General features: G+C 38.7%; 1 pseudogene; it reads left to right on the top strand.

Annotated features, from left to right (window-relative positions):
* Window positions 1-2,407: 2,407 nt before the first annotated feature.
* Window positions 2,408-4,574, top strand: LOC100359330 (nucleolin pseudogene; annotated as a pseudogene).
* The last annotated feature ends 19,567 nt before the right edge of the window (window positions 4,575-24,141 follow it).

Here is a 24,141-nt window from a genome sequence, read left to right as displayed (position 1 = left end):
GGCAGGCAGAGTGGACAGTGAGAGAGAGAGAGAGAGAGAGAGAGAGAAAGGTCTTCCTTTGCCGTTGGTTCACCCTCCAATGGCCACCACGGCCGGCGCGCTGCAACCAGCACACCGCGCCGATCCGATGGCAGGAGCCAGGTCTTATCCTGGTCTCCCATGGGGTGCAGGGCCCAAGGACTTGGGCCAACCTCCACTGCACTCCCTGGCCACAGCAGAGAGCTGGTCTGGAAGAGGGGCAACCGGGATAGAATCCGGCGCCCCGACCGGGACTAGAACCTGGTGTGCCAGCGCCGCAAGGCGGAGGATTAGCCTAGTGAGCCGCGGCACCGACCGCATTTATCTTTTAAGTAAGTGTATAAATTCTCAAGGAACCATAATACTTAGTGTATTATGTTAAATATTTTGGCCAACCTGTGAAATATAGAGACAGTTTATTGATGTTTCTAATTTTTGCATGTTGCTATCTCAGAGTCAATGCAAAAGGCAGCTAAGAAGTAGGCAAATGTGTTAACCAATCAGGAGGAAAACATCTCCTTTTCTTGCTCTTATCTTTTTCAAAGTTTGATGTGGTATTGACATTATTACTTATGTACCCTTTTACACAAACAGGAGAAAATGATCCTGAACATTTTCAAGCAGTTCAAATATTAAAAATAGCAATTATTGAAATTTTTCTCTATATATTAACTTTACTAAAATCAGGCCAAAAGCATCTTCCTTTCACCTAGGATTCTCAGTAAGTCAACACCTCACAATTTAATTAATAGCTCATAATTTTCAGCTTTCATTTTAGTTTTGAATTGCAGGACAGCATGTGAAAAATGAACAAAATAAATTAGACAAGGTAATACTTATCTATAAACAGTTCAAATTGGGCACAAACATGTAGCCTAATGGCAAAGATGCCTGCATCTCATGTCAGAGTGCCGGGGATGAATCCTGCACTCCAGCTCCTGACTCCAGGTTCCCGTCAATGCAGAAGCTGAGAGACAGTGGTGAGGGCTCAAGAAATTGGGTGCCTGCAACCCTCATGAGAGACCTAAGTGGCATTCCCAACTCCCAGCTTTGGCCCTCGCCAACCCTGGCCATTTGGGAAGTAAGCCTATTTTGGGAGCTCTCTGTCTGTCTCTCTGTCTCTCAAGTAAATAAAAACAATTAAAAATTTTTTAAATACCAAATAATATCTCTGATTTAATTAATCCCTAAACCAAGGTAGTGCTATAAATTTGGCTAAGGTTTACAGGAGCAGAAGAAAATCCTTTTTGTTTTTTAAAGATTTATTTATTTATTTTAAAGAGTTACAGAGAGAGAGGGTGAGACAGACAGAGAGAGAGAGAAAGAGATCTTCCATTTGGTGGCTCACTTCTCAAGTGTCCACAATAGCCAGAGGTGGGCCAGGAGTCAGGAGCTTCATCGGGGTCTCTCACATGGGTGGCAGGAGCCCAAGCACTTGGGCCATCTTCCTCTGTTTTCCCCAGGCCTTTATCAGGGAGCTTGATTGGAAATAGAGCAACCAGGACAAGAACCAGTGCCCATATGGGATTCTGGTGTTGTAGGCAGTGGCTTAACTCACTACTCTACAATGTCAGCCCCAGAAAATCCTTTGTAGGAGCATATTTCAGACCAAGGTCACAAAGTATTTCCACAGCTATAGCCTCACTAAAATATAAGGTCACAAACAAAAATTACACATGAAAACACAGGAAAATAAGTAAAAGTTAGAAAAATTATAAATATTAGAACTAGAACCTCAAGAACTGTAACTGTATATAGATTTTCAAATGTTTTGGGGGTCAGCCAATTATCATCATCATCATCAGAGCTCAAACCCTGATTGTTATTATAGAAGACAGTAAGTATTGAGTCTCACTGTACAGTCCTGGCTCTGTTAGCAATGAACTCTGTGGCCTTGGGAAAGGTACTTTTCTGTCTGTGTCTCAGTTTACCCACTTGAACAATGAAGATAATAATAATGTCTGACATCGATGCCTTCATGAGGATGGAATTAGATTATGAGAGCACACAGCTGTTCAATTTACAAATATCTCTGTTATTCAAGTGTGCATTCAGAACTTCTCACTTTGGCTTGTGAGCAAAATAGGCCAATAAATTAGCAATTATAATGCAGTATTTTTCTTTGCCCTAATATAGGTGTGCATTAAAAAGAGACACTAAAATCCATAAGAAAGGCAATGATCTCTTTAAGGTGTTCAGTGAATCGTGATAGGAAAAAAGTTTTCAAGCAGAACTGAAACTGATTAATAAGAATTTCTTAGTCTCTAGCTCTCGCTGGCAGCCAGGCTTATGTGCTCCGGCATCTTCAGTACCTATGGCCACCATGGATGCCGCTTGAGTGCCTCTAGGCTCGTCTGTGCCACAGCTCCCACCATCATAAGCCACCATCATGGTGAAGCTCGCAAAGGCTGGTAAAAACCAAGGTGACCCCACGAAAATGGCGGAGGAGGTAGAAAAGGATAGTGAAGATGAGGAAATGTCAGAAGATGAGAAAAATGATAGCCGTGGAGAAGAGATGGCCATCCCTCAAAGGACAGGGAGAAGGCTGCTACAGCCCCAGCAAAGAAGGTGGTGGCATCCCTGATTAAAAAAAAAAAAGCTTGCAATTGCCACTCCTGCCAAGAACGCAATTGTCACCCCAAGTAAAAAGGGAGCTGCCACACCAGCTAAGACGACAGTTACGCCAGCCAAAGCAGTGGTGACATCTAGCAAGAAGGGAGTCACACTAGGCAAAGCATTGGTGTCTGCCTCGGGAAAGAAAGGTGCAGTCCTCCCAGCCAAGGGGGCAAAGAATGGTAAGAATGCCGAGAAGGAAGGCAGTGATGAGGAGGATGACAGCGAGGAAGATGATGAAGAGGAAGAGGAGGAAGAGGAGGAGGAATTTGAGCCAGCAGTGATGAAGGCAGCAGCGGCTGCCCCTGCCTCAGAGAGGAGGTTGATGAGGATGACGATGATGAGAGTGATGACAAAGAGGAGGAGGAGGAAGAGGACTGTGAGAAAGAAGCTATGGAGGGCACATCAGCCAGAGGAAAGAAAGCTCCTGCAAAGTTGTTTCTATGAAAACTAAGAGTGTAACTGAGGATGAGGACAAAGACAAAATGATGAGCACGTGGAAGATGACAATGAGGACGAGGATGAGGAGGAAGATGAAGACGAAGATGGTAAAGACGAGGAGGGGGAGAAGGAAGAAGATCCTGTCAAAGAACTGCCTGGAAGATGAAAGAAGGAAATGACCAAACAGAAGGCAGCTCCTGAAGCCAAAACAGAAAGTAGAAGCCACAGAACCAACAACATCTTTCAATCTGTTTGTTGGAAACCTGAATTCTAGCAAATCTGCTCCTGAATTAGAAACTGCTATCAGTGACGTTTTTGCTAAAAACGATCTTTCTGTTGTGGATGTCAGAATTGGCACAACTAGGAAGTTTGGCTATGTGGATTTTGAATCTGCTGAAGACCTAGAAAAAGCCTTGGAATTGACTGGTTCAAAAATCTTTGACAATGAAATTAAACTGGAAAAACTGAAAGGAAAGGATAGGATCGAGATGCGAGAACACTTTTGGCCAAAAATCTGCCTTACAAAGTCACTCAGGATGAATTAAAAGAAGTGTTTGAAGATGCTCTGGAGATGAGATTAGTCAACTAGGGTGGAGAGAGTAAAGATATTGCTTATATTGAATTTAAAACAGAAGCTGATACAGAGAAAACCTTTGAAGAAAAGCAGGGAACAGGGATCTGACGGACGGTTTGTTTCCCTTTATTACACTGGAGAGAATGGTCAAATGAAGACCATAGAGGGCGGAAGAACAGCACTTGGAGTGGGGAATCAAAAACTCTGGTTTTAAGCAATCTCTCCTACGGGGCAACAGAAGAAATTCTTCAGGAATCTTCGAGAAGGCAACTTTTATCAAAGTACCACAGAACCAAAATGGTAAATCTAAACAATATGCATTTATAGATTTTGCTTCATTTGAAAATGCTAAAGAAGCTTTAAATTCCTGTAATAAAAGGGAAACTGAGGGCAGGGCAATCAGGCTGGAGTTACAAGCACCCAGAGGATCACCCACCGCAAGAAGCCAGCCATCCAAGACTTTGTCAAGGGTCTGTCTGAGGGGACCACCGAGGAGATGTTAAAGGAATCATTTGATGGCTCTGTCCCAGTCAGGATAGTGACTTGCAGGGAAACAGGATCCTCCAAAGGATTTGGCTTTGTAGACTTCAACAGTGAGGAGGGCACCACAGCCGCCAACGAGGCCACAGAGGACGAGGACGGGGAGATTGATGGCAACAAAGTCACCTCAGAATGGGCCAAGCCTAAGGGTCAAGGCTTCGGGGGCTGTGGTGGAGGCAGAGGTAGCTTTGGCGGCCGAGGCGGTGGCAGAGGAGGCCACAGCGGATTCGGTGGCAGAGGCTGGGGAGGCTTCAGAGGGCGAGGAGGGTTCCGAGGTGGCAGAGGAGTAGGCAGAGACCACAAGCCACAGGAAAGAAGAGGAAGTTTGAAGTTTCTTCTGTCCCTGTCATTCCCTCTTCCATTGAAAGAAAGGACTCTGGGGTTTTGACTCTGTTACCTGCTCAATGACAGAGCCTTCTGAGGACATTCCAAGCCAGTGTGCAGTCCTGTGGTCTGCTTGGAAGTCGTGTATAGATAACATTTCAAGGGCGATACACTGTTGGTTTTGACTGGCTATTCATATAAACTTTTTAGAGATCAGTGATAGAGCTAACCCCATCTGTAAGTTTTGACTTTATATTGTTTCATCCCATGTACAAAACTTTTTTTCCCACACAAAAATTTATTAGGCATAAAAGGAAAAATAAAGAAGAAATGGGGAGAATGCCATGGGCAAAGTGAATAAGGCACACCAGATTACATCCAGCAGTGACAATCAGTGCTTTATGCATAAGCTGTAGTGTATCAAAAGAAATATGGAGTGAAAAATATAGATGGAAACAAGATTGTTTACCTTGGGAGAATAAAAACTAGTATTAACTGTTAGAGGATTTCAATTTTTTTATAAGTGCTTTATTGAGATATAATTCACATGCTGTACAACTCACCCATTTAAAATGTGCACTTCAATATTCATTTTTAAAAAGATTTATCCGGGCCGGTGCCGTGGCTCACTTGGCTAATCCTCTGCCTGCGGCGCCGGCACCCCAGGTTCTAGTCCCGGTTGGGGCGCTGGGTACTAGTCCCAGTTGCTCCTCTTCCAGTCCAGCTCTCTGCTGTGGCCTGGGAGGGCAGTGGAGGATAGCCCAAGTGCTTGGGTCCCTGCACCCGCATGGGAGACTGGGAGGAAGCACCTGGCTCCTAGCTTCGGATCTGCGCAGTGCCAACCGTAGTGACCATTAGGGGAGTGAACCAACGGAAGGAAGACCTTTCTCTCTGTCTCTCTCTCACTGTCTATAAATCTACCTGTCAAATAAAAAAAAAGATTTATCCATTTATATTTGAAAGTCAGAGTTACAGAGAGAGAGAGAGAGAGAGAGAGAGAGAGAGAGAAAGATATCTTCCATCTTCTTGTTCACTCCCCAAATGGCCACAATGGCTGGAGCTAGGCTGGTCCGAAGCCCAGGGCTAGGAGCTTATTCCAGGTCTCCTACATGGGTGCAGGGGCCCAAGGACTTGGGCTATCCTCTGCTGTTTTCCCAGGCACATTAGCAGGGAGCTGGATCAGAAGTGAAGCAGCCAGGACTCAAACTACTGACCATATGGGGTGCTGACGCGGCAGACGGTGGCTTTACCTGCTATGCCACAGCACTGTCCCTTTCAAGGATTCTTATTGTACTCACAGATAAGTGCATGCATCACCGCATCATCTTTTCCTCACCTTAGAAAGGAGCTTGTGTCCTTTCAGCACCTTCTTCCTATCCCTTCATCACTCTTAGCCCTGAAAATCAATCTTACTTTTAGTATCTGTAGATTTGAATATCATAGATGTTTCACATAAAAGGAATCATAGAGTATGTGCTCTTTATGACTGATTTTCTTCACTTTGCATATAGTTTTCAAGGTTCATCTATGTTGTAGCTTGCATGAATACTTCTTTCCTTTCTATGGCCAAATGAAAGTTCATTATATTAATATAATCCATGTGATCTATTTGATGGCCATGTGAATCATTTCCACCTTTTTACTATTATGAATAATGCTGTTATAAACCTTGGTACACAGACTTTTGTGTTGACATTTGTTTTCATTTCTTTTTGGTGTATACCTAAGGATAGATGGATCATATAGTAAATGTACCACTTGAGGCATTGACATACTGTTTTCTAAAGTGGCTGTAACATTTTACACTCCTGCAAGGAGTACATGAATTATGTCCCAAATCCCTGCCAACACTTTATATTATCTGATCTTTATTGTAGACATTCTAATGAATGTAGAGTGTTATATTCAGTGGTTTCAATTTGCAAATTATATGATGACCACTGGCATTGAGCATCTTTTTAGGTGATTATTTGCCATATGTATATAAGAGTATTTTTTAAAGGCACGTGGTAAATGGAATTAAGTTTATTTTCCTGCAAAAGAAATACTGAAACCCATGCATAACTGTGTGGAGGGAGTTCCAGTTTTATGTACAACATATAAATAATTTGTTCACTTGAAATAATTAAAGGTCAGCTAAAATTCTTTTTTTCCCTTATCTTCTCTCACGTGACTCTGAAGGAAAATTCAGTCACATGGAAATTGCACGACAGTATGAAAAGCTAGAAGTCTAAGAGAGCCCTCTTTTCCAGCCAGGAAAGACTCAATAAAAGGGGCTTGGAGAACTGGAGAGTGTGGGAGAAACCCAAGAGAGAAGAAACTTATAGACGGGTGTTTCTTAATCCTGTGCAAGAAGCAGCATAAATTTCAAGCTGACTCCTAAGCTGTTAATAAGCAGAATATATCCAAAGGACAGCAAGTGTTTCAGGAAGTATATCATATAAATCACTCTTTAACAGACTAGTCTCTGAGTAAAACATGTAGCAGCCAGATCCAAACAGCACAAACGAGCTATGAAAACTTAACTGGCATTAAAACCATCACACACAGAAGATGAGACAAGACTTACATTGTGAAATTAACTGAGTTGATTTCCAACAAGACAAACGCAAAAGCAGCATTCCACAAGGAATATTAGCAGGTTTCACTCTCACAGAATACTATTAAAATTATCCAGGATATTTCCAAACTTACTCAGCATACAAAGAAATAGGAAAATCCAATTAAATATGAGGGAAAAGACTTCATCAACATAGGCCAACCTTGAGATGACATAGATGTTCCAGTCATCAGGCACAGACTTAGAACTGTTCATTATAACCATGTTCAATGTTCCATGAACTAATAATGGTGGACACCCTTGAAATGAAAGGCAAGATAGATATTCTTAGCAGAGAAATTGAAACTGTAAGAAAAGAACTAAATGGAAATTTTAGGATGAAAAAATGCAATATCTAAAATTTAAAAAGTCATTGAATTGGCTCAAAAGTAGACTGGAGATAAAAATTACCAAGTTAGTGGATTTAAAGAAAGAACAATAGAAATGATACAATCTGAAGAGTTGAAAAAATGTTTAAAAATAATAAATTGAACTCAATGATCCACAGAAGAGCAAATAGTTGTGAATATGTTTTGTTAACATTTTCATGCAGAACACATGGCTTTGGGAATAGATTATTGCAAATTAAATCAAATTGAACTGGACTTCTAAATTTTACTTATTCGTTCCGTATAAAATTCCAAATGATTGCCTTGTAGTACTGCTCTTTAGAAATATTTAACTCTAAACACCATTCTTTCTGTCATTTCATTCATTTAGTCATTGATTCAAGAATACTTTAAGTGCATTCTATAGACTGCCATAATCAATATGATCTTATATACACATATAGATGCAATATTAAAATAATGGTATGAAGTCATCATTCATTAAATGAAGAATTTCTTTCTGTTAATGTCATAACAAAAAGGAAGAATTGGGGAAATAGAGAGATCCCCATCACCAATGTTGTTCAACTTAGGTTGACTTTGGCAATGAGAATGTAGAAGATATCTAAATCTCAGATGAATAGCTGAATTATATTAAGTTTCAATAGTTTTTATAATTTTGATATCATTCATGCAAATATATGAGATAAAAGATTTGTTCAAATAATTTGTTAGTGAGGGGATTGGTAAAAAATTGAGACATTTGAAAGATAATTTGGGATAGTAGATATAATCTAATAAGTAAATTTATAAAATTATTAGATTAAAAATCCATTAATGTCAGAAAGGATTATAAACTGAAAACTTTGGGTTTTTTTCCTACCAATTATCTCCATTTCTACCAAATGAAAAATGTATAATTTAACCTGTATCATCAGCATATTTGAGGATATTATTAATCAAAGTTCATTCTCTTATGTGGCCGGTGCCACAGCTCTTAAATAATCTTTAGATGGACCTGTGACCCCTATGATGTTAAAAGGACATTATCTCACACACATGCACAAACACACGTCAGATAAAATGTATATCAAGTGTCTTGAAAAGACTTGAAACAGGTAACTGTTTCAGTAGGAATATAAAGTGTTTATTTTATATGAAAATATGATATTTAGAAAAGTAGAACCAAAATGTGGTAGACAGAATTTGTACACATCCTCTATAATCCCAACCCCTTGAGCAGTGTGCAGGACTTGTGAATATAATGAGTTTTTCCCCCCTTGATTAGCTTACCTTGTATCACAAATGTGAAGATTTGCAGATGTAATCAAGACTCTTAATCAAACTGTTTTTGAGTTAATCAAAAGTGCAGCCATCATAGCTGAGTTTGACTTAATCAGGTGAGACCTTTAAAAGAGGATCCAATCCTTCTCTGAAGAAAGAAATTCAAAGCAAGAGAGATTCAGAATGAGAGAGATCTTTCTGCTGTCCTTAAAGAAGGTAATAGCTAAGCTGTGAACTGATTATGGAGGTGACCAACACAATTTCTAGAAGCTGACAGTGCTTCCCTGTGGAGGAGTCAGGAAGAAAATGAGGACTCTGTCCTACAATCACATGGAACTAAACTGTGCCACCATCCTGCAAAAGTTTGCAAATGGATTTCTCTCTAATCAATTTTCCAGAAGATGCTGCCTTCCAGACAACACCTTGATTTCAATGTTGTGAAACTCTGAGCAGCAATCCCAGCCATGATATCTGGACTTCTGACCGACATAAACTGTGAGATAATATATGTCTATTGTGTTAATCTAGGAAATTGGTGGTAATTTGTTGCACAGCAATATAAGAAATTGTATACAAGACACTTTTGGGACTGTGATTAGCCAATAAAGCTAAGTAATTTATTTGCTCTACCAGGCTTATATAATCTCAACACATAGCAAAATACATATATTCCAACAAATATTTCCTCAGCATATTCAAATACCTGCTAAAATTATGAATCGTTCACATCATTATTTTACTCTATCATCTTGATGTTTTCATTGAATAATACTTGCTGTTTAATCCTAAGTTTAAATGTTTAAATAGAAGAATGAAAAAACAATTTGTGCTTAAGTTATTAAGGTATTTAAATAACTGAAGAAAAATAAGATTTATCTTCTAAATACTGTTGCTGCGAGTTGAGTTCTGCGGAATACAGACTCTGAGATGGAGTTTAACCATGCAGGAGTTTTGTATGAAGTGCCTTTAGACTCAGTAACTATGGAAGGGAAGGAAGGGAAAGAAGGGAAGCAGGACTGGGCAGAAGGAGAGATTGTGCTACAATGCAATCGCAAAGACAACTCGAACCAACCCCCATGAGTATTTCTGTTGCTAGAATGTACCCTGAGAATTGTGATATTCCTGATATGGTCAGCAATTTATACACCTGAATTGGCCAGATGTTTGATGTGTACCAGTTTGGAAAGGGTTGAGACAATCTTAGAGGCAGTGACTTTCTGTAGTTAAAGCAATTCTGGAATGGACTGACACAGTAAATCCATCACTGAAGAGAGACATGGGTGTAAATCACAATGTTTCCAGTTGCTGCGCTGTTTGGACATAAAATACTACTAGTTTCATGTCAGTAAGTATTTCTAAATGTATTTATTTATCCTCAAAATATAAACAAAAATTTATGTGATATTAGGTTTGGAACTATACTGTACAATTAAAATCCTTATAGGTTGTAATTGATTTCTGAAGTAAGGACAAGAGATTATTCCTCAAAAAAACTAATAGCTCTATTAGGAATACAGTTTATCATCAGACTATGAGATTGTCACATTGGAGATCAATGCTTTACCATTTTTAGGGTCTGCCTTTTAAGTGGCCAAGGTCTAGCAACTAGGACAAAACAATGTAATAATGGGACTGATGATCTTAGCTCCCACTATAGGAGCCAAAAGGAAAAAAAATGCATGAATTCAGAGATTGTAGTTATTGATGCCTTTTGACATGTGTGTATCTATCAAATGTCAAAATGATCTTTCCTTTTAATACGAAATATGATAGCTGTTTCTACTCATTATCAGTCAAAATAATCAACAAGAAAGGCTATTGATAAATTGGATTCATTTTCAGTGAACTCAATTGTGCAATATGCTTTTGATGCAAGGTAACTTGGTGAATAGTTGCCAGATGGTAATTAATCCACAGAATTTCAGGTCAATGTTTATACTTTAAAGAGCAGAATTCAAAAATTGCCTGGTAGGTTTCCAACTGTGATTCTTCTTCTGTCTGTTAAAATGTATTAGAAGTGGCTTTATTGTTGCTATTACTTTTGGTAATATCCTCAGAATGTTTTAACTACTGGATCATTTTTATAATTCCCATTTTAAAAAATAAACTAGCTGAAAATGAAGTATTGATCTGAATTTAAGTGCATGGTGCATCCCTGTTATTATGGCTCAGAATAATAACTTTGAATCCCTATAATCATTTTATAACTTTGTGCCATATAATCATTTTAACAATCATTGATTTTATTCTTTACACATCAATTTGCATTTAAAAATTTTAAACAACTATCAAACAAAAGTCAAAAATCACTAAGAAACAACTAATCAAGCTTAAGCTCATTCACTGGCTTTCTGTTATCCAAAGAGGCACTAAAATCTAATCTCCTTACCTTACTTAGTTTTATTTAACCCATTTTATGACCCTCTGAAAGGAACTTATAAATATAGGGCTGGCATTTCAGTCCCTTGCTGCAGTCTGTTTGCTGCCTGTGGCTGCAATGTTGCCACTATGCAAAAGTTAACTCATCTGGGGTCCCTAACACACCCTGATCCCCTCCTACCCTTTCATTTTCTGTCTGCTCATTACTCAAATTTGATTCAGTGTTTTGTGAGAGAATTTGTAGTTTTTACCACACAGAAACACATTTTACTCCAGCAGGAGTCTCATAAACTTTTTCAGAAATATTTTCCTTTTTTTTTTCTCAATCAGTGCTATAGTGAATGCATATTGAAATCTGATTTTATGGTTTTCCTGTAATGCCTTCCTCTCCTACGTGCTGATATTTGCTTTCTTAACAGGGTGAGGTATACCCTTTTGATGTTTATCACTATTCTAGAGAGGAACTGTAGTTACAAATTCTAACTGTGATATGCAGAGGAATATTGCTTTGTTATCATCAAAGTTCCCATTACAAGAAATTGTTTCATTTCTTAATGGTGCTATGCTCTGCCACCCTCCACAAACCCTATTCTTGCAACTTCGAACGTCCTGTGTGCACTCACCTGCTTCTATTTTGCTTCAGACATAGAAAATAGCTTTGGTTTGAACATCATAAACTTCATATTTCTTATTAGCTCTTTTACCTAAAAATGCAGAAGGTAATATACTGTAGATGACAAAAGAGGACTGAGCACTAAGTCAGGTATCCTGCATTTTATTATTTCTGGGATTTTCAAAAGTTCTAACTGATCAGGTTTTATTTCCTCATCTATAATGCAGAGGGGCTACTACCAATTGAGATTGAAATGAAAAGAATCTATTATGTTTTGTAAACTATAAGTCGTTCCATAAGCATAATATTTTATTATTGCAACCAGTCCAAATCCTCATGATTTTTCAGTTTTTAAAATAGAATCTGGTCTCATATTATTTATCCAGCATTTCTTACCACTTCTCTTTTGTGACTAGTCTTCATGTCACCTCACAAGGTTCCTCCTGTTCCTTGACAAAATCACAATAGTCATTTATTTTCATTCCTGTACTTTTGTTCATGTCCCTCTTTTTCATTTTATTTTTCTCCGTTTTCCCCTATGACAAGCGAATATTATCAATGTAAGAAACAGATCCCATATATAGATAAGGAATTGTCACTTTGGATTATTAGATGCAATAGGTAGTGAAACATCAAACCGGGAGCCTTGGGAACAAAGAGACATAAAGCAAATTGCTGGAAGGAGCTCAGCTAAAGCTGTCTCATTATTTTTAGCCAGATGAATTGGAAAATATTGGTACTATCAATAATGGCTGGAAACAGAGAAACAATAATGATTTTGGTTTTGTTCATCTATAGTTTGATCACATAATGTCTGTGAAGACATTCAGGAAAATATATATGACAAACGGGCTCAAATAACAAATGGTTATTAGCTTTATATTGGCAGATATATGCCTCGATGTTATAACTTGAACCTTTATTGTATATCCTGGGTGAAATAGGTTTAAAATCCAGGCAACATTTTCAAATGTCCTTCCTGAATTCTTACTTGCAAGCCTAAGCTGCTGCAGCCTCATTATCATTTATGATTTTAATATCATCTAAAGCAGGTAACATTTTAACCTACTGTATCATATCCCAAAATAGTTCCCCGTGATTTTTACCTAACTTGTACTCAGTTGTATTATATTAATCGGCTTCTCATTATTACAGTGCTATATCTGAGAAACCTAACTTTATAAAGAAAAAAGATTTATCTAGCTCATGGTTTTGAAAGTTCAAACCCAAGATCAGCAAGCCCCATTGGTTGAGTCTCTGATAAGAGTAGCAGTGGTAGAAAGTAGAGTGTAGGTAGAGGAAAGATCACATGGTAAGCCAAGAAGCAGGGAGAACAGTTGCATTCAATTTGTTTTTTATAACATCCCTCTCACAAGAAGTGTCTTCCAAGGGCATGCTTCCAACGATCCAGGGACCTACTCCTAGGCCCACCTGTTAAACAACATAATTCTATTAACTGTCCACCTTCTTAGTGCCATTAATTTATGATTTTGAGGTTTAGAGTCCTGCATGCATTTGGGAGGCAAATCATGATTAAACCTTAGTATGCACAATTTAGAATTGGTCACATTCAGCACTTTATATTCTCGTGTTAAGTTTGGAATCAGGATTGTTTCCTTGGCAATTGTCAACAGACTCAAATCAGATTGAATTAAGCCACAAATTGGATATTTAGTTCACATTATTCTGTACTTCTGATGCAGCTTCTGCCCTGGTTGGATTCAGAATTCAAAAGTCATTGGGACTGAGTTTCTTTCCATTCCTTGCTATGTGTAGGCTCCATTTCAAGATGACATGTTGTTGCCCCATAGCCTTAACATCTTCCTTCATGGGATGTCTAACTCTTGGATTCAAGTAGATGAGTAAAGTGTTCAAAGAATTTAAATGTTGGGTATGATATATTAAAGTCAATGTTGTCACAACAAGAAATGAGAACAAGGTTTGGAAATAAGTTTAGTATACTCACAGGTCACAGAGAAGGAGTCATCACATGCCACTCAGGGCCACAGGGAAAGCATCAGATTTCGGTCAGGTGACAAAAGACAGGAGGGAAAGTTGAAATCCAAGCCTTTATTTGTGTTTCCATGTGAAAAGCAAATCAAGGCAAAGTAATTAGGTTAGAACTGGCTACTCTGAATAATTCTGGTTGGATTTGGTTATAGGGGTAGTCTTTAATTATCTTATATCTGATCCAAGGTGATTTAAAGCAGAGGAAATATTGGCTTGGTGTGTGAGAGTTAGATAAAGAGGGTTTGGACAAAAGACTGGGATTCTTTATTTGTGTATGAAAAATGTGCTCTAGCCACAAACACTGTATTATAACTTAGAAAGGCTAACCAGTTAGTGTCTTCCTGGTCAGTGCTATGGTTTTAATGTCCCCTCCTACTGTGGTTTGGATATGGTTTGAATATTCCCCAAGGCTTCATCTATTGAAATTTGATCTGATTTGTGAGGTGTTAGGAGGGTGGAAAATTAATCCAACTGTGGTATTTACAGGTGGGGTCTTTGGTAATTGATTAGAATTAGATACAGTCATTAGAGTGGAGGCCCATGGTTGAATCCTTGTGGCTACATAAGACAGAGAGGGACTGGAAGAGTCACATATTGACAGACACCTGAGTCCCCTGTCTCTTGCCACATGATGCTTTGTGTCACTTTGGAATTCCATTAGCAAGAAGACCATGACCAGATGAGGCCCCTACATCCTGCACTTGAGAACTATGAGCCTCAGGAATTTCATTATATCAATACCATAACAGAATAAGGTTCCCTCACAGCTTATGTTGAAATTTAATTGCCATTCTACTAGTATTAAGAGGTGGGTTCTTCAAAAGGTGATTATGTTATGAAGGTTCTGTCCTCATGAGTGGATTAATGCTGTTACAGTGGCAGTAGTTTAGCTATTGTGGAAGCATGTGCCTGACAAAAAGCTTGATTTTGGTCTCATTTCCTTTCTGTCTCATATGTTCTCATTTGCTCTTCCACCATGTTACAAAGCAAAACAAAGACTCTCACTCGCCTTTCTTTTGGACTTCCAGGTCTCCAGAACCAAGAGGCAAGTAAACTATTATTTATATTTTACCCTGTGATATTCTGTTTTAGTACCACAACGCAAGTCATACAGAAAGCTTTTAAGACATCAAAACATCAGAGTACAGAAAAAAATGTGATCAATACCTAAAGAGTTTATTTCTTTCTAATATTGCTTCCAAAATCCCGATTTACCCCATTTGTTTTTTCTTTCATCACATGTCTATCACTTAAAAAAATTTTGTTCAAGGGAATGCACGACACTTATTTGATTCTTGATAGAAAGGTCAAGCTCAATTCAAAAAATCAAAATAAGAACTGTAGAAAGGTAACTCTCCAAACAAAAGTTGTGGGTTGTACTGAAGAAAGGAGAAATGATATTCTACAGGCAAACATTAAATAGGTACAAAGCTGTGTGTAAGATTTCATTTGTTGTATGGAGTTATAAGTAAAATATTTGTATCCTATAAACATTTTATTTCAACAGCCTGACTTTTTGAGACTGTGACCAACATTGAAAACATTTTCAATTATCTGTAGTTCTAATCTTTGGAAAATCATGTATGAATTCTTAGCTTTGTTATCAGAAATCCAGAAAACTAAAATCAAACATGTTATTCTTGATAATTTATGTATCATAATGGTAGTTAATTCCTACAATTTTTCCAGGCAAACTGGTACCTATATGCATATATTATACAAATTATTATAAATATTATTACATCATAATGTACACATTATTATACACATACACAAATACTCACAAAAATAGTATCAGTTAAATCTCAACAATGTTCTTAGGCATGGACACTAGGTAAGTTATCATTTAGTTCTGGCTGATTTCTCAACTCAAAATAGCCATCAAAAGATGTAAGTTCAGGAAAAAAAAAGCAATCTATGTGATTCAGTCCTTCACAAATTATTTACTCTTTCCTCATCTGAGTTATCACTGCTGTTTTGTATTCAGAGTTATTACAAACGGTGCAAAATGACCAGATGTGAAACAAATTACTGCATTTATCCACATTCAGTTTAAACTCTAGTGCACTGCACTAGAAAGTCCTGGCCTGGACTTTCCTGTATGAGTATAAATATTAGTATGATGAAGAAGGCCAAGATAAACATGGGCTATTTTGGGAAATTCTGCAAGACTTATGGACCTTAATTATGAACATAAACATGCAGCCAGACTGCTTAATTCAATATTGGTTTCCTATGCATATATGCAGAAAAATTGAAGGATTTAAAAATAAATTACTGTACCAATTACAGTGAATTAGATAAGGATTGTGCATGTCACTAATAAGTTTATATCACTCTTAGTATATTTAAATAGTTGCAATAATTGCAGCTATTATTAATCTAAAAAGCAGGAACTCAACATATGGTGCATGTAGGTTCTCTGGCCACACTTAAATTCTTACATATAAATTTATCTAGCAAGCTATTTTTCCATTAGTTATTACTTATAATGGGTAGCAGTTTTATGCTTTTAAAACCACTTAGTTCCCTTCTAAGACATATTTGTTCATCTTTAGGACAGATTTCTGAGAGATTCTTTTTAGTGAATGATTCTTAAAATCATAAAACTAAATATTTTCAATAATTTCTTACCCGCATTAATTTTTTTTCATTGCAAGGGCAGTTTTGAACCTTTTCTGTACCCAACATGGAAAAGAAAAATGCTAGTTAAGACACATTTTCCCCAATACTATCTCATTTCCTGAATATTTCATGAGCAATTTCTCCTACCTTTGTTTCTGACAGTGAATATGTATGGTTATATGTCAACAGATTACCTCAATTTATCATGGAAGCAAATAATATAAAAGTCAAATCAACTGGACATCCACCTGTAAAAATTAATTTAAAATTAGAGCTTATGCCCATCATAAAAAATAACTTAAAATGTATCACAGGCTGAAATGTAAATTGTAAAACACCTAAAGGATAATATAGGAGAAAATCTAGAAGGAGCTTGGATCTGATGATGACTTTTTAGGTACAACACCAAAGGCACAATAGATTACTTTAAAAATTGGTAAGTTAGATTCTATTACATTAAAAACTCTTGCTGCACAAGAGACACTACTAAAAGAACTGGAAGACAAGCCACAGACTCGGAGAAAATATGTGCAGAGAATATATATGATGAAGCCTTCTTATCAAAAATACACACACAACTTAAAATTCAACAATAAGAATACAAACAACCTGCTTAAAAAAATCAGAAGACCTGGTTAAGGCCTAGAGGTTAAGATGTTGTTTGGGACCATATTTCATACCAGAGTGCCTGGATTTGAGTCCTGGCTCCCCTCCTGATTCCAGCTTCCTTCTAATGTGGACCCCGGGAGACACCAGTAGTCACGTCCCTGCCACCCACATGAGAGACCAAGGCTGAGTTCCTGGATCCTTGCCTTGGCCCGGCACAGCCTATGGGAGATCTCTCTCTGTCTTTCTGCCTTTCAAATAAATGAAATATATAAATATAAGTTTAAGAAGAAAACAATAAAAATATCTTAAGACACCTGATTGCTGAACATATTAGATTACAGATAAACATATGAAAAGGCACTCAACATCACATGTCATTAGAGATTGCAAATCAAAAAGAGATACAGCTATACACCTATTAGAATGACAAAAATTAAAAACACTGACAACATCAAATGCTTGTGACGATTGTGGATCAATAGGGACATTCATTTATCGCTGGCTGGAATGAAAAAATTATATCTACTTTTGAAGAAAACATACAATTCAAAAAGTTCATGGATGGAGTCGGCATTTTGGCACAGCAGGTTAAGCCGCTGCCTGCGACACCAGCATCCCATAATATGGGTGCCAGTTAGAGTCCCAGCTGCTCCACTTCCAATCCAGCTCCCTGCTAATGTGGCTGGGAAAGCAGTGCAGAATGGCCCAAGTCCTTGGCCCCCTGAACCCATGTGCGAGTCCTGTAAGAAGCTCCTGGCTCCTGACTTCGGATTGTTCCAGTTCTGGCTGTTGGGATCATTTGGGGAGTAAAACAATGCATGAAAAATCTCTCTCTCTCTCTCTGTAACTGTCTTTCAAATGAATAAATAAATCTTTTTTTAAAAAAAGTTCATAGGCTAATCCTCCGCTTGCGGCGCTGGCACCCCAGGTTCTAGTCCCAGTCGGGGCACCAGAGTCTGTCCTGGTTGCTCCTCTTCCAGTCCAGCTCTCTGCTCTGGCCTGGGAGTGCAGTGGAGGATGGCCCAAGTACTTGGGCCCTGCACCCCATGGGAGACCAGGAGAAGCACCTGGCTCCTGGCTTTGGATCAGCGTGGTGTGCCGGCCGCAGCACACCAGCTGCGGTGGCTATTGGGGGGTGAACCAATGGAAAAGGAAGATCTTTCTCTCTGTCTCTTTCTCTCACTGTCCACTCTGCCTGTCAAAAAAATAAAAATTAAAAAAAAAAGTTCATGGAAAATTGGAATTAAAAGATAAATTAATTTTGCTGAAAAAAAAAATCTTAACATCCTTACGTATTTCTTCTTAATATGCATTTTCCAGGGACCTTTGGAAGTTTCTTTGTATAGTTGCAACACTTAACATATTTACTCTTTGTTTCTCCAGAGAAAACATTTGACAGTCCCTCAAAAGGACCAGTAATGGCCTTCAGGAACCACTGTGAATGAATTGATTGTAATTTGCTCACACACAGTGTTAAGTAGAATTCTGGAGACTCATTTATGGTATCAATTTGTAATGCCTGCTGCAATTGAGGTGTAGTGGAGTAGTGATCCATGTGCCTCAGACTTGCCATCCATTAATACAAAAAGAGCTAAACTGCTGTGATTCTTTGAAAATCCTTTTCTTTCTCTGACTCCCTAAAGATATTTCTTTAGGGGTAGTGTCAGATCATTTGTCTCTTCTTTCTATTGCTGTACTGTGTGTGTGCGTGGGAGGGTGTCATCAGTGGAAGAATATTCCTCACAAAGCCTTCAAAAACCTTTCAAATACCTAAAGAAATTAAAAATCACCTTTGCCATGAATGTAACGTAGAAATTTAATTGTGTTATGTTTTCATGTTTATAGTAATTCATGATATTTAAATAGTCTTAAACCTTTCATATTGAGTCTTCTGAAAATCATGATTACTCTCCTATCTGATATGTTCCAATAATTTAAATTAAAATGCCCAGAATGGAGTGCGTTTAGATTTGACTTTTGTCAATCAGAGAGGGAAGTGAGGCTGAGATCATGGGAGGTAAGCTATTAACTATTTCATATTGTGAACATTCCAAACATACTTAAAATTGGGATGCTGAATTGTGTTTCACATTTTATCCTGGGTGTTGCATTCTTAGGAAGAGGTTTTTTAATTTCAAATGTCAATAGTGAATGCAATTCTAAGACCCATGAGAAAATGAACTCTGCTCAAATACATTGTAGAATCATAAGGAGGAGTCAAGGAGCTGCTCTGCACATTTCTCCCATGGAGGTCACTGTTTTCAGTAGAGCAAAGGCATTTTGTTGCAAGTACCCATGATTGTCTGCCTCTGTGCTATCTCTGGCCATAGCAATGTATTTGAACCAAAAGGGCAGTCGGCCAAGGAGTGTCAGGAAGTTCATGACCTTGCTGAAGTCCTTGGTCAGCAATGGATCAGTGATGGACAAGCAGAGGTTAATACTCTTACATCCTTGCCCCTTGGTAGGATATCTCTGAGGTTTTTTCTCTAAATTCTCCTGAATATCCTGAATATATTCTCCTGAATATCCAGTGAGAGTGAGCTCTCACTGCCTATAGTGGTTACCTTCTCAACACACTGGATTAGCTTCTTCCTTTCCTCATTTCCTTACATCTCCCGCAGTCACATCCCAATTAAACTCTCTGCAATAAGATATTTTCTCAAAGTATTATTTAGAGGCTGCTAACTAACATGATTGGGACTATTGTGCCCCACCCCCACCCCCCACCAATTATAAAGGTGAAATCCTTACCTTCAATGCAATGGCACTAGGAGTTGGGGCCTTTGGGAAGTCATTAATGACATGAACGCTTATGAATCTGATGAGAGGTCTTATAAAAAGCACTTCAGAGCACTCTTGCTTCCTTTTTATTATATGAGGCTAAAGTGAGAAGTCAACATATTTGCAACCCAAAAGAAGCCCCTTACCAGAACCCAAAGATGCTGGCACTCTGATCTCACACTTCCAGTCTCCATAACTGTGAGACACAAATTTCTATTGTTTATAAGTCAACTACTCTGTGGTGCTCTGTTGTGGAAGCCTGAATTGATTAAAATAATGACCTAAGACATTTGTGAACTTTGTCATATTAAAATAGTATAGACAACCCTTTCTCCTACAAAACCGATAAGCAGGATCAGCTCTTGATGTATGATATTAGTTGATTTGTAGTGGCCTTCACTCTCCATTGTATTCTGTTTCTAGATCTCAAAGGAGTTTGTGTTAAACCTAAAGACTCAGCAATATCTGATCAATATAGGAATAAGAGTATTTTTTGAATATTTAATTTATTCATATTTTTTAAAATAAAATTACAATTATAAATGATAAAAATCACCAAAGAGGTAAAGTTATACATCAAATCCAAAAAATGGAGGTTTGTGGGCAAATATTAGTGGTGTGAGGGACCACAATCTTTTAAAATGATTTAGGAAGTTTGTTATTTTTTTAAATATTTTATTTATTTGAGAGGTACAGTTATAGACAGAGAGAGGGAAAGACAAAAAGAAAGACAAAGAGAGCCATCCACTGGTTCACTCCCCAAATGGCCACAACGGCTGGACTGGGCCGATCTGAAGCCAGGAGCCAGGAGGTTCTTCAGGGTCTCCCAGGTGGGATGCAGGGGCCCAAGCACTTGGGCCATCTTCCACTGCTTTACCTGGCCATAAGCAGAGAGCTGGATTGGAAGAGGAGCAGCCAGGACACTAATCGTCACCTATATAGGATGCCGGTGCTGCAGGCAGAGGTTTGAACTTGTAAGCCACAGCACTGGCCCCTATGTAGGAAGTTTAAATTAATGTTTACTTGCACCATTATGCAAATTGCTCCAAAAAAATCTAAGGTGCTTAGAATCATTCTATTCTTTTTGTTGCTGCATGCAGAGTAGCAGCTGCAGGCAGAGTAGCAGCTGCTCAATACATGTTTGCTGATTTTGGTGATGGTATTTTTTCCAGTGGAAAAAATATTGTTAGAATCAAGGATGAACCTAGTATTTCCTACTCTCATAATTTCTTGTAACCTCTGCTTATTCAGTGTTACAATTTTGATTGCTGCAGTAGCAGATCAAATAAGATAACCAAGAAATTCCAGGTGCTATTAAATGATTTCCGGTTGCCACATGGCCTCTGGGACACCTTGGAAACAAACTTTTTTATTTATTTATTTATTTGAAAGTCAGAGTTAGAGAGAGGAGAGGCAGAGAGAGTGAGAAAGAGGTCTTCCATCCTCTGGTTCACTCCCCAATTGGCCACAACAGCTGGAGCTATGCCGATCCGAGGCCAGGAGCCAGAAGCTTCTTCCAGGTCTCCCACACGGGTGCAGGGGCCCAGGGACTTGGGCCATCCTCCACTGTTCTCCCAAGCCACAGCAGAGAGCTGGATCAGAGGGGCAGCCGGGACTTGAACCGGTGCCCATATGGGATGCCGGCACCCCAGGCCAGGGTGTTAGCCCCCTGCATCACAGCGCCAGCCTGGGAAACAAACTTTTAAACACTTCTTACATAAGATGGAAATTAAAAGTATGTTTAGAATAATTGTATTGAAAACATATTTGATGATCACGGAGCCTAAATTTTTCATTTAGCGCAAAAGTTTGTATTTTTTTTGGCATCTAACAGGAAACTTCTATCAAAAAGTTATGCACAGAAACTGAGTAACATAATTTCACAGACTCATATGTGAGTATTCTATTCTACTTGATTCTTGAGAAACGTGATAGAATCAAACTTCCATAAATAGTTTAAAGTCCATAGATCCTAATAAGCTTTCCAAAAATTTCCATTTCTGTCCCCTGATTATTTTATGTCCAATACAATTGATCCATCTTCTATAGAGTTACACTTACCTGTCCTTCCTGTCTAAACCCATTGCAACTGCTCTGTTCAGATACAATGTGCCTAGATGACTATAGGCTGTCACCCTCAACTACATTCACAGATTTTTCCTGTATCAGCTATATTCAAACCTTGTCAGTGGCTTCATATGGATTACAAACTATATCATCTTTCTCAGCTGGGAATTCACAGCATTCAACAATCTACTCCTCTCCACTCCTGTCACGTCACTCTTTACCCACATTTGCCTCAAAATCCAAACCAGAAATCAGGCCTCACTGAACACTTGCCTAGTACCCTGATTTGGGTAGTTTTCCTTGTCTTCTATCCAACTTCTTCTTATATCTAGCCAGCAAAATACCTTCCAATTTTCAAAATTTGGCTCAAATTCTTCTTCCAGCTGAAAGTTTTAAAGAGATCAGATATTTTCCATCTTAATTTACTTATTTTTTTCCCAGTACTTTCTCTATGCTTCATACTACTATTACAGTAAAATGGCAGGGAAGAGAGGTGGCCTTGGTTCTTTGTCTCACATGAAAGAATTTCCACGCAGACAAAGCTGTGAGCGAAGTAAGATCTATTTAAGTCAGAAACCTCCTACTCCAGCAGCCAGGAGGGGGCTCTAAGAGAGGATGACCCCCAAAACTGGTTGAAGTGGAGTCTTTTAAACATACTTTTTGGGAAAAAATAGAATAATAATAAAAAAAGAACAGCAGCTAACAATCACTTAGAGGGCAGGAACAAAACCCATCAAAAGGCCAGATTTGTAATCTTGTCTGCCCTGTGTAGTCTGCTCACAATAAGACGAACATCAGAAGGGAAGGATCCTTGACTTATTTCTGTTTTTGTGGTAAACTGAGAACTCCAAAGGTGGTGAGAGAACAAGGACATAGCCTCAGCCACTTTAGATTCTTGCTACCCCTGCCTTTTTAAGAGATCATTTCAGTCTTACACCATATTGTTCCTCACCACAGCCCCTGCATTCTTCCCCAGGTTTGGAAGCCAGTCAAACTTGAAAAACCTGTATGGAGAATTCACCTCAGCCTAGTGTCCCCACCCCCACCCCTAGCCCACCTAATATAAAAAAGCCCAGCCCCTGGGGTCTGGGCCCTCTGCCATGTGTTCAGTCTGTGTGCACGCTGGCAGCTGGTCAACCTCTGTGAGTTTATTTTCTCTGAATAAATTTGATCTGGCTGTGAGTTCATACCCTGTCTCCTCTGTTCCACCCCCTTTTTCTTACAGGTGGAATCACTACTTCCTCTCTACTCTCATGATAAAACTGGAAACTCAGAAGGTGTGGGATTGACGCTTTTGTTTTGCTAAAGGCAGCTTTTGGGGAGAAGCATGTAGTAGGATTAGGCACTTCCATCTTGCTAAAGGTAGCTTTTGGGGAAGCAAGCATTTTGCACATTCTTAGATTTCCCCTTTCTTCATTCTGACCCTGACCAACTTAGCTGCCATCAGCTTCCTCACACTACTATAGTTCTTATCACATCATGCTTCATTATCAGTTTTGGTATAAAATTTTTCCCTGACTTGGTTTCTGAGCTATTAGAAGAGAGTGATTTTATTTTAATCACCTTTGCATCCACTACATTATCTAGTGCCATTCCTCTTACATAACTTTCATTATGTGTCTTTTTATTTGATGCCATTTTTTAAAAACTTATTTGTTTATTTGAAAGAGTTACTGAGGGAGAAGAGACAGAGAGAGAATCTTCCATCTGCTGGTTCACTACCCGAATGGTTGCAAAGACCAGGGCTGGGCCAGGCCCAAGGCAGGAGCTAGGAACTTCTGGGTCACCCATGTGGGTTCAGGGGCCCAAGCAATTGGACCATCTTCCACTGCTTTCCCAGGTGCACTAGCAGGGAGCTGAATCAGAAGTGGAGCAGCTGGTGTTACCAGTGAAAAGGCGGCGTGGAAAAGATTGCCTTGGTTCTTTGTCTCACATGGAAGAATAATTTCCACGCAGACAAGGCAAAGAGAAAAGAACAATTTATTTAAGTCCAAAACCTTTAAGTCTGTCAGGAGGGGACTCCAAGAGAGGTGAAACCTGAAGGGGCTGGTGGCAGTGGGTTTTTAAACACAATTTTGGAGGAAAAAATTTTTTTTGACAATCAGATTGACATTCAGTTACAAGGTGGGGACAAAACCCATCAAAAGATCTGATCTGCAATCTTATTTTCCCTGTCTGGCTTGCCCAGGATAAAGCAAATGAGGGTAGGATAGGTAACTTCTTTCTATTCCTGTGTTAAAGCTAAAAACTCAGAAGGGTGGGATGGGCACATTTGTCTTACTGAAGGAAACTTTTGGGAAGAAACATGCATTGGGATTTGGCACCTTAATCTCAC

Source organism: Oryctolagus cuniculus, chromosome X, assembly GCF_051225735.1.
Source record: "Oryctolagus cuniculus isolate XC-2025 breed Fujian yellow rabbit chromosome X, ASM5122573v1, whole genome shotgun sequence".
Classification (NCBI taxonomy): Eukaryota; Metazoa; Chordata; class Mammalia; order Lagomorpha; family Leporidae; genus Oryctolagus; species Oryctolagus cuniculus.
Note: the sequence above shows the minus strand (reverse complement) of the source record. Positions and strands in the feature narration are given on the sequence as shown.